Source organism: Telopea speciosissima, chromosome 11, assembly GCF_018873765.1.
Source record: "Telopea speciosissima isolate NSW1024214 ecotype Mountain lineage chromosome 11, Tspe_v1, whole genome shotgun sequence".
In the NCBI taxonomy this organism is placed as follows: domain Eukaryota; kingdom Viridiplantae; phylum Streptophyta; class Magnoliopsida; order Proteales; family Proteaceae; genus Telopea; species Telopea speciosissima.
This window is the reverse complement of record NC_057926.1, coordinates 53,771,584-53,782,769: the sequence shown is the minus strand read 5'-3', so window position 1 is coordinate 53,782,769 and position 11,186 is coordinate 53,771,584.

Below are 11,186 nucleotides of genomic sequence, written 5' to 3'. Positions count from 1 at the left end.
TGTTTTTTCTTCTTCCTCTATGCAATTAATTAATCTATGCCTCCTTCGGAGGGCTCTTTCTTTATCTTAAAGTCACCTTATTAACATATAAAAAGAAAGTATTGAATGTGGCCATAGAGAGATGTATTGTTTATAGCCGTTCGTTCTCACACTTCTCCCAGACTAATTATAGAGAAAGAATCATCGATATAAATTTCTAGCATAACCTTATACAAGAATTTTACCGAAAGACCCATATAGCTATCCTCATAATGTATACATGTTGAGTTATTAAACACAAAAAGCTTAAACAATTAGGTGAAGAGACCTAATTGGTACATGAAACCATTCAAGGTCTTATTCTCTCACCCCCTTCTCTTACCATCACCACATGTTGGGGTGGACCACGTTTGGTAGCTACTCTCCAAATTTGCATAACTTGATGAGAACGTAGTAGCTCAATTGATACATCAGTAATTTAACACCCTTTAGAGGAAACAGATTCTTACTACATTGGAATGGGGATTTCTTTCCACGTTCTCTCAAGTCATTTCATAATACTGACATTATCTTTCTTTAGACAAAATGTGGGTCCTCTACTAAAAGAATTCATCTCTCATCCTCTCATTGGTGTGATTTCCTACTCCGACGCCGTGGGAAATCTCAACCCCATCATTTAAGTTTGAAGACATATTTGACACTTATAGTTGGGAGTTGGGACCTTGGGGGTTCTTTATTTTTTTCTTTTGTGGTAAAATGGTTGTCGAATCATGGTTGATATGCATATTTAGAGTGAGTGTGACTTTAGTAGGCGCTGGTACATTTGATTCGGATGAGTTTTCATAACTTTTTTTTTTTTTTTTTTGGTGACTTTTTAGTGAGTGGACCATTATAAGTTTGAACACTTAGGTGAGAGTAATCGATGAACATGCATGACTACGACATGACGTGACTCTCCACATGCAGAAAGGCTGAGCATCACGAGAGCTTTCAATTTCAACCTTTCAAACATTTTATGCCTCATCATGATCAGTGATCAGAGTCAAGGAAAGAGATTCTAACCAAAGGGGAAGAGTAATGCATTTGCGGCTGTAATGGACTCTCGTTATCCTCTTAGAAGTCCTAAGACAATCACAACTCACAGCACCACATTAATAAAATGTCTCTAAAGGGTACTTAAAATAGAGAGTTAAAATATTTGAAATGAAAGTGCTTATATAGGACCCAAACCTAACTATGTTGCAAAATGGGCAATCAGTTATCCAGACGTATTACGTCGTCATGTTTGGAAATCTCTCATGTCATACTAATGACAACGTCTACGAATTAAGACAGTGAGAGAAAATAATGAAGAACTCATGTGAGAGAGCAATGCTATATTGATGGAATGGAAAATGTTTCCTTATATTTATATTGATTTATGAGAAAAAGATTGCCATGACACCAAGTGTGCAGATTGTTGTGCGCATACCCTCTCACATCCCCCTATTGGATCTGTTGTATTGTTGTGTGTTTAAAATTTCAAAATATATCCCCAAAAGTTGGAACCACAATTTAATTCCACATTGCTTATGAAGGAATGTGAGGGTTTGATTATATATATTTATGGAAATATAAAAATAGGGTTTCTTGAATAGAGGTATCTCTCCTCTCTTGTGTTTGGGGTTGGTCCAAGGTTTCTTTTCACACTCACGCGCGTGTTAAGCTTTGCCAGCTGTCTTTCCTATGCAAGGCTTCTTCTGTCTGGTTTGTTCACCATTTAGAACCTTTTGAGTCTTTGGATGGCCTAGTCAGTGAATGTAACACTTCTAGTTTGCCTCATAGTTTGTGTTGTTTCATCTTAGAGACTAATATATAAGAAACCTTGTTGCACCAATAGGGGACTTCTCCAATCTTAAGAGAATGACCTTTTTGACATGCACTCTTCTATAGTTGATGAACATTGTTACTGTTAACTGAACTTGGGCCAGACCTAGTTCAGGTTTGGCACCCACCTATGGGGCAGGCAATTGGACCAGGGTAGGTCGGCCACTTAAGGAGATGGCCTTCCCCCTTTGGGTCTTTTCCTTTTCTATGTTTCTTATTTAGAGTGGGACACTATGAGGAGGTGGGAACTGATTATATATAAATATAATCAAATCACCCCAAAACGTAATTGCATTATTGCACCATTGAGATCTCTCTCACTCTCAATCTTGTTCACCAAGTTGTTACTGTGTATTCTGTGGGATTCCATCTCTTCCCGTAGATTTGTGGTGTGGAGTTCTTCTTCGTGAAAAAACCTGACAAGATATTTGAAGATCGTGAAAAAGATCGTTCGAGTTCGTGAAGCTTGTAACCAAATCCATACAAGATCCTCTTCCGCTATGTTCCCATCTCCGTTCAGATAACACCTTAACGGATGATGATTTATTTACAGTTACAATAAAGAGATAGATTCTTATATTCTTTATTTATTATCTTTGTTTTCAAGTCTTCACTATTCATGAATGGACACGTAATAGTAACACAACATTCTCATAGATCCCAAAGATAGGGGGATTAGCAATTTTATTCAAATAAAATGTGCTTTTCCAAGGTCGGCTTCGGATTTTCTTCTACAAATTGAGGCGATTGTTGGGTTAGAGGGGAACACACGCACAATAAACGACCTTTGAACCAAAGGGTTTTTCTTTGTTTGCTTGCTTGCTTATTTTAATACTGCGATTGGTCGCTTTGGTTTTAATTTATGAGGCTTCTCCTCCTCTTCCTCCTCGATCAACTATAATATGAGAGAGAAAGATTATAGATCCAAGAGGGAGATATGGGTCTGTGTCACACCAAGTGATGGTGAGATTGGATAAATGTGCCTAATTTCAACTGTGCGTGGTTGGAATAATTAAAGAGATGAGAGAGAGAATGGGTGATGAAGGGGGGGTAAGTTGAGGGATTCGATGGAATTAGCTAGTAGAGCATATGTAGTCAGTCTCAGTCACTCCATGGGTAAGAGTCATCGGCCGGAGAGATGAGTTCTCACGTGGGCTGCTCTGGAAAGAAAGCCAACAAAATACCCTTTTTCAAAGTGCGGTTTGATGAACAGATCCACTGTTCTATATATAAATGCAACTTTTAAAAGGATGCGGTAATACTTGAAATCAACGAGAGATTCCGCCATGAATTTGATGAGTCCAAGCTTCCTCAAACGACAACAATGTAGGAGACGAAGTTTTTACGTAGATTGTCGTTTAGGGTTTGTTTGGTCGCTTTCCTCTATTTTTAGATAATTAAATATAAAACTAATACACTACATTTTTTTTTTCTTTTAATATTTCTATTGGTAGATAAATTTATTGATCAGAAAAGTTTTTTTACAAGTTTACAGTAGGGGAGCAACAGGGTCGGGTTGGGTCAGGCTTTATAAAACCTTAGTCCAATCCTGAGTCTACTTAGTTGGGCCCAGGCCTGACCCGACTCTTACTTAGGGCTTGAAAAATCCAACCTTGACCCACCCTCAAGGCCAGGCTCGGCTGACCCTGATTGGCCCTGATCATGGGGAGGGGGAAGGGAGATGCATGGGCTGGACTGGACCGAGGAGAAAATTATCAATTTTACTTACAATAACACTATAATAAAATATTTATATCACTTATTATCTTCATATATAATATATTATATGACAAAATGCAAGTGACATTTAAAGTAGTATATATATTTTATAGTATAACTGAAAACAGGGTCTAGTCTGGTCGGCCAGACTCAATCTAAGACTTCAACCCTGACCCGGCCCCATTCTGATTTAGGGTTAGAAATTTCCTGCCCTGACCCACCCTCAGGGCCAAGCTATCTCAGCCCAGGCCCTGTTCAGGCTCAAGACAGGTTCGGGCCAACAGGGCCAAATTTGCACCCCTAGTTTACAATGCTCATCTAGAAAATTTGTTGGATAAAAGGATGGTCTCAATTGAAACTCTTTGGTGGAAACTATTACAAGAGATCGCAGCAACAGAAGGTTTTTTTTTTTTTGACCTTGCTGAAAATGGCCTAATTTGCTTTCTTGGTCACAAAACTCATTCTATGGCGGCCAGTTTGGCAAAAAACAAAAAAAAAGGGCGGGGGGGGGGGGGGAATGGTAAGATGGTGAGATCCATGTGTAATGGAGTAGGAAAAAGAAGTAAAGGAAATGATAGAAATTTTTTATTTTTGTGAACCCCACAGTAATAAAATAACCAATTCCCTCTCTTACCCATAAAATCCTGCCTAAAATGGTGTTCCTACCCTTTATTTCATTACTTATGGCTTCCTTGTTCATAGACAAAGTGGATTCGGAATTGTCGTTCATTCCAAGGCATAACTTGTATCCATACACTTAATATTCGCCTGGAGTTCGCTCCCAGAAATATATCCATCCCTGCCCCTCCACGTCCATTCCACTTTTTTCCAACAAACAATGGGCCTTTGCAATACTAAGTTTTTCTTCAGCCACGGTGAATGAGAATCCATTCATTGCTGCGTTCTCTATGGGCTGAGAGGATACATATCGCTATGTATTTTGGGAAATGCTAAAACCCTATAGGGGTTTTGTGAACCCTATTACCCTAAGATGGTGGTCGAACCTTTGCTACGATGAAGGAAAACTGTCCTTTTTTTAATATAATTTCATTATATTCATATCCAGGAAAAAAAACACTACATAAAGAAGTTATTATTTCCCAAAATGTTGGGTATCCCAATAGTGTCTTTTACTTTCTTTTTTTTATTATTATAATAATCCTACCTAAGACTGCAAAACAATCAGCTGAGTCTAGGAATTGAGGGTGCACAATAACCTGTACTCAAATCCAGGTTAAAAACCAGCCCAATTATGTTGTTCTATGGGCTATGTTTGGGTTTGTAACTGAGGCTTGATACACAAATGATCAAAGGTTAGGTTCACTAGGCCCAGCCACAGCCCCTCCAATGCTCTTTCAAGTGACTCACAAATATCTGATTTTTTACAAATCACATACAATCAGTTCATTATGGATGTGGAAGTAGGTGTTGCAATATATTTAATATATAGCCAGGCATAGAAAGGAGTTTTAATGAACCAACTTAGCACAGTGCTGACTAATTAATGATTGGTCCACGTCGGGCCCAACATTTCCCAATCATGGCCTAATTCTGAGCGGTCTTTAATAGGTTTTGGGCCCATTGAGGTGAACTGGGCTGTTGGGTGGGCCAAGGCCTGGCCTAAATTTAGAAGGAGAGAAAGAGGTTTTGTGGGTGAAGTTTTTGAGATCTGCCATGTGGCAAATTCGTTTAATGGAAGAGTTGTTCACATCAGCATACATTAACCTAGTAAGTAAGAGTCATTACCCAAAACTAATTGTGCACATGCATGGCTCAAATGGATAAGCTTATCAGAATGGGACATCAAAATGAAATGTGGCATTATTTTTTTTTACCTCTTGGTTAAAATTGGTACCAAATACTACTTACTAATTGCTTAGATTTAGTAATTCTTCAAGTTAGTATTCCATAGTTAGAAAACTTAATGGTCTGAACTCAAACTATTACTAAATATACTAAGGGGGAGGGATCTACAAACCATTCGAGTATATTAGCATCTCCTCAAGCTATCATATGAGAGAGAGGATCTGACAATTTACATAAAGAGCGCCCACATGATCAAGGATCCAAATCCTCTACTGCAGAGCTGTCCCATCCTGTCGTGCTACGTAGACACCGCAAGGTGAGAAATGACCGCCTTACCCCCATTTGGGCAAAGCGCTCAAGCAGGGATAAGGTGGTCATTTCCCACCTTGCTGTGTCTGTGTAGCGCGGTAGTAGAGGATCCAAATCCCATGATCAAGGAGGAGAGAGAGAGAGAGTGTCAAAGAGGATTAAGAAGGTAAATTTGTGAAAAGGCAGTTCATAAATGGGCTTGACCTTAGAATTAGTGAAGAGTTTTGTTGGGAGTTTGGATCCATTTCATTAATTCACGTTTGCTAAATCCTAAATGGAGCAAGTCTAAGCGAAGATGGGTAAGCCGAATCGTTATCACCTCCAATTCCTGCCTGCTCCAATTCCCTCCAATCCCTCACATAGGAGTGAAAATGACCACCTTACCCACCGCCCGAACACACTGCCCAAGGTGGGGTAGGATGGTCATTTCTGCTCCTATATGAGGGATTAGAGGCAATTGGAGGGGGCAGCGAATTGGAAGGGATAAAAATTCTGGGTAAGCCATAGGACAGGCTATTAGGATTGGCAATTAAGAACCCGAATGTAATTAGGATCCCTTTTTTTAGGGATCTTTATCCTCTCAATTATACTGCCCGTACTTGACATCAAGTACAGGCAGTGTAATTGAGAGGATAAAAGTTCTTTTTTCACCACCCATGGTGAAGAAAGAATCTCTTTACAAATTATTCCAGACCATGAATAATAGAAAGTAGAACTAATGATGAATTCTAAGTTCAATCATGACATCACATCACCATTGGTGAAGAGATTTTCTCTTCATCCTTTTTCTCACCTTGGTTGAAAGAGCCAAGGTTCAAGAAAACAAGTCTTTTGGTCTCAATCAATGAGTAGCATCTCAACCTATACTTAGGGTCCTTGAAAGAGGAAATTGTTTTTTATGCAACCCAGGTTGTAAAAATGTTTCTGCTGTCCCCAATTGCAAGCACTTACTTAGAATAATCTCCTTCCTTCTTTGGGTTCACAAATACCCCCTTTAGATTTTTGTATTTTTCAAAATACCTTTTGGGATTCCAAGTCATGCCTGTGATTGGGGCAACAGGAATATTCGAATATTCCTACAACACGGGCAACAGAAAAATTTAATCCTCATTCCCATTTAGCTAAAAATGCGAGTCTTTAAAGATATAAACTAATCGAAACACTTTTGAAATTTTTTTCTTCTCTTTTGTTGATCACGGAGACTCTCTCATAGCTGAGGTAAGAGCAATTTCATAGGAAATAAATTTGCTTTATCTAGTAAAACTATATTCAGTACAAATGGTGCACTTGTGTCTTTTTTTAAATTATTTAACTAGGTATGGATTTTTTATATTTATATAATATATTAAGTTGATATTGAATGATTTTTTCTTATTTTTATAAATAACTTTCAGGGAGTGTCTCTTTCATCCTTTCTTCAGTGGAGGACTTCATTCTTCTCTCTCTTTTTCTGCAATTGTTTTTGTGTGAACTGGGGAGATAAATGGAAGCATCACAATGACAACTGGGTCCTTGTTCATGAGGCTGCCCATGCTCGGCCATGTGGTCTATGGGTTTTAGAAGGGACCAAAAGCCCAACATTTCCGTATTATTGAAAGTTACAAGGAGGATAGAGAAGGCATAAAGTTTTAGGATAGCATCCAAACAATTAATGGGCAGTGCTTTGTTTCTTTTGGATTAAAGATTTGAAGATTTGAAGTTTGGTAGGACTGGTTGGACTTTGTAGTAATTCATCTTTAGTTTTCTTTCCTGGAAAAAGGCATGGATTGGGACCAGAAGCTGATGCTAACTATTCTTTATGTCCTCTCATCAGGGTTCATGCGATCTTCATGCATGGTCTAGAGTTAGAAATTAAAGAGGAATGTGTGGATGAGAAAGTTGTAGATACTCACCAGATGAGAGTAATCGAAAAAAATCAGAGTTTGCCTTGTAATCTTCAATAATAGATGGTGGTTCGCTACGAGTGCCTGTATCCATCTAAGAGAATCAAAGATTTCCTACTAAACATAAAAAACTTACACTACTCTATCTCTACCTCACAAAGTGATCTCCTTTTATTCATGATTAGATATTTTCTAAGAGAGAGAATATATAGGGAATTGATAAACCTAAATATTCAAATAATTACAAATCTATCCTATACATGTAATAAATTCAAAACTTGACTAACTTATAAATACAAGCCCAATAATAATTATATGAACCCACAGAATACAAAACACACATTACTTCAACAAACGGAAATAAGACTTACAGGTTCATTTAATTTTTGATCCTTTAGTAAAACTTCATCTCCTGCTTTCTACATAGATGGGACCAGATACACACGCACATGCATGCACACACGCTCGCAGAGAGAGAGAGAGAGAGAGAGAGAGAGAGAGAGAGAGAGAGAGATTCTTTTATATGGTGATGGAAAGATCAGGTGGGACTTAAAATGAAATGGGAAGAGGGCCTGAGGATAGATAAGGCCAGACAAGTGCATATTGTGATGTCCTCGTGCACTTGGATGCATTCTCAAAAGCCAGCCTGCCTGGGGACCATTCTCATATGCTCCTAATGCATTTAATTATCCACGAATTCATGGCTGAGGTACAACCATGCATGTCCTAACAAATTCGATCCTTTGATTTATATTGTGGGCCTTAGGTTTTGTTTCAATTTCTAGCTTCTCTGTTTTGTTCTGCTTTTATTCTTCTTCTTTAAAAGAAATTATTATTTTTTAATATAGACAATTACTTCATATAGCTGCAAGTATTAATTTCTTGAGATTCAAATTTGGGTAATGACGTGAAGGGTGTGGAGAACTTGGGACCTAGAGGCATAAAGCCGTAGCTCAGATGACAATGAAATACGCACAAACAAACAAACCAAAATCAATACAAGGAGGAGGAGAAAATAAACACTAGAGAGAGAGAGAGAGAAAAGGATGAAGAGGAAAGGATAGAAAGAGAGTAGTGGTACTTGTACGGTAAACTACCGACACAAGACGGGGGAGGGGGTCCCAACAATGGCAGAAGGTTCCTTTACAAACCGAGCCATGACAAAAGCACATTTGGCATCAAGATTTGGGATACATCTTGTCAAACTCTTGTTCTCTGATTGCTCCTCAACTCCCTGTATTTGTATTGTTTATTTATCAACCGGATTTATCTTGGGAAGCTATGCCACCGGACAGTTGAGAAACCCATCACAATGAGAGAGAGCACGAGGTCCCGCCACTGTAAGGTTTGGGGAGGGTCATAATGTACGTACGCAGGCTTACCTTTGCTTTCACAAAGAGATTGTTTTCAGATTCGAACACGTTATCACTTGAGGCTGATTTTGAGTTATGACCATTGTACCAAGGCCCGTCCTCTAGAGAGAGATTTAATTTCAATCATTTAACCTAGCTTGTTTAGTTTCCAACTTATTGTGTTGGGCCTGATTTTGAGTTATGGGCCGGTTTCAACCATTATTAGTTCAAATAGTTTTATGGGTGTATTGTGTTGTTTGGACAATAGACTTATTGTGTTGGGCCTGATTTTTATTTATGGGCCGATTTTAGGCCTAATACGTATAGACACATTCTGTGTCTTTTCTTCTAGAAATTATCCCTTCATATTTTTTGGACAATAAACTTATTGGGTTGGGCCTGATTTTGACTTATGGGCCGATTTTAGGCCTAATACGTATAGACACATTCTCTGTCTTTTCTTCTAGAAATTATCCCTTCATATTTTTTTGGACAATAAACTTATTGGGTTGGGCCTGATTTTGATTTATGGGTCGATTTTAGGCCCAATAAGTATAGACACTTTTGCAATGTCCTAACATTAGTAGTAGTGGTTAGACTTAGTAGACCAGAGCTTCAGAATGAGAGGTTTTTAGAGGATAAACCATATATGCCAAGAGTCTTTCTCAATGACAGCATATATGTCATGTCACCTCATCGGCCTCAACTATATTAAGATTATAGCAATCCGCAAACGCGAGACATTCATAACCCTCCAACAATAGATAAATGATGTGTTTCCCACATGGAATGCCACGAATTGGTTTGTTGTCTTTTATTGATTATACGTTTCCATGGTCTATGTGCCAAGTTGGCAAAAAAAATGCCATTTTTAAAAATCAGTCATGCAGAGTCATGTCTATGAATGATCCCTTTCCTGCAGCATTTTAGGTTTGAGGTAATTATCATGTATTTTAACCGCCGCCGGGGGGGAGGGGGAAGAATGCTAACCGGTTGCATGGTTCCTGTAGATAGCATGTTTTTGAGGTATCGGATTGGATTGGTATCGGCTGAGACCAATCCTGATACCAATTCAATCCAATTGTACGAATAAAGGTAAAAATGTAAAAAAATATTTTTTTACATTTATAAAAGAATAGAAACAAAAGTGTCATATTTGCCCGAGTTTGGGCGATCCCGATCTGTATTGGCTCCGCACTGGTGCAAGCACTACACGACTAAATAACAATATCTTGCACTTTATTTAGAGAAAATGGTTTTTACCCAAGAGCGCGGCCTACGCCTCTCTTCCTCCCAGTGAAATGACATCTCTGCTCCTTTTGGGTGAGAGTGAAAGACTGAGGAGAGATTTCACCTAAAAAAAAAGAGGAAAAGAACGGAAGACTGAGGAGAGAGAGCCTTTAATTTAATTTTACATCCAGCGTAATCCTTGGATCGCGCGTTTAAGAGGGGATACGCGGCCAGTTTCCTATTTCTCAGGAAGTCTTTAGTTATGAGACCAAGTCATACACGCCCATTTCCTTTGTAGGTAAGAAATGCTCCCTCTAGGAGGTAGGGAGGCCCTTTTAATGTTGAGACGCTGGACTCCTTCAAATTATATGGACCCCTCACTTTCCTATTTCTAAGGGAGTCTGAGATTCGAGACTCATCATTTCCTTTTCCTTTTCCTTTGTAACTAGGAAATGCTCCCTCGGTTCCCAGGACCAGATAACTCATCTAAGGCGCTTCTCATGTTGTCCAACAAGGAATAATTTGAAGCTTCTTACTCAAGGTGCGCGCACTTCTGTCTCTCTCTTTAGATTTCATTTGGGTTTCCCTTTTTCCTTTCATTCTGTTGAGCAGGATTGAAGTTTTGTAATGATCAATAAGCTACCGGTGTTAGGCTTATGAACGTCAAATCGATTGATTGTTTTGCTGTTCCTTTTCCTCTTATTCATTTGCTTTAGCTGGCTTCTAATCTCTGAGCTTTAGCTTCATAATAAGGTAAGGGAGAATGTTTTCTGTGTCGCAAAACAGGCTGCGCCCAGGGACATGGGCAATCTACGCAGGGGGCAGGATGGTCATTGCATCTACCCCCATGTGCCTGGGTGTAACCTGCGCTGCGGCACAAAGAACAATGCCCCATAAGATAAATATAACTAAGTTTTTCTAGTGGTGATAGATTCTTTCACAAAATGGGTAGAAGCAGCATCATATGCCAACATCACACATACACACGGGTAGAAATTCATAAAGCATAACATCATCTACCGATACAGTCTCCCCAACGAAA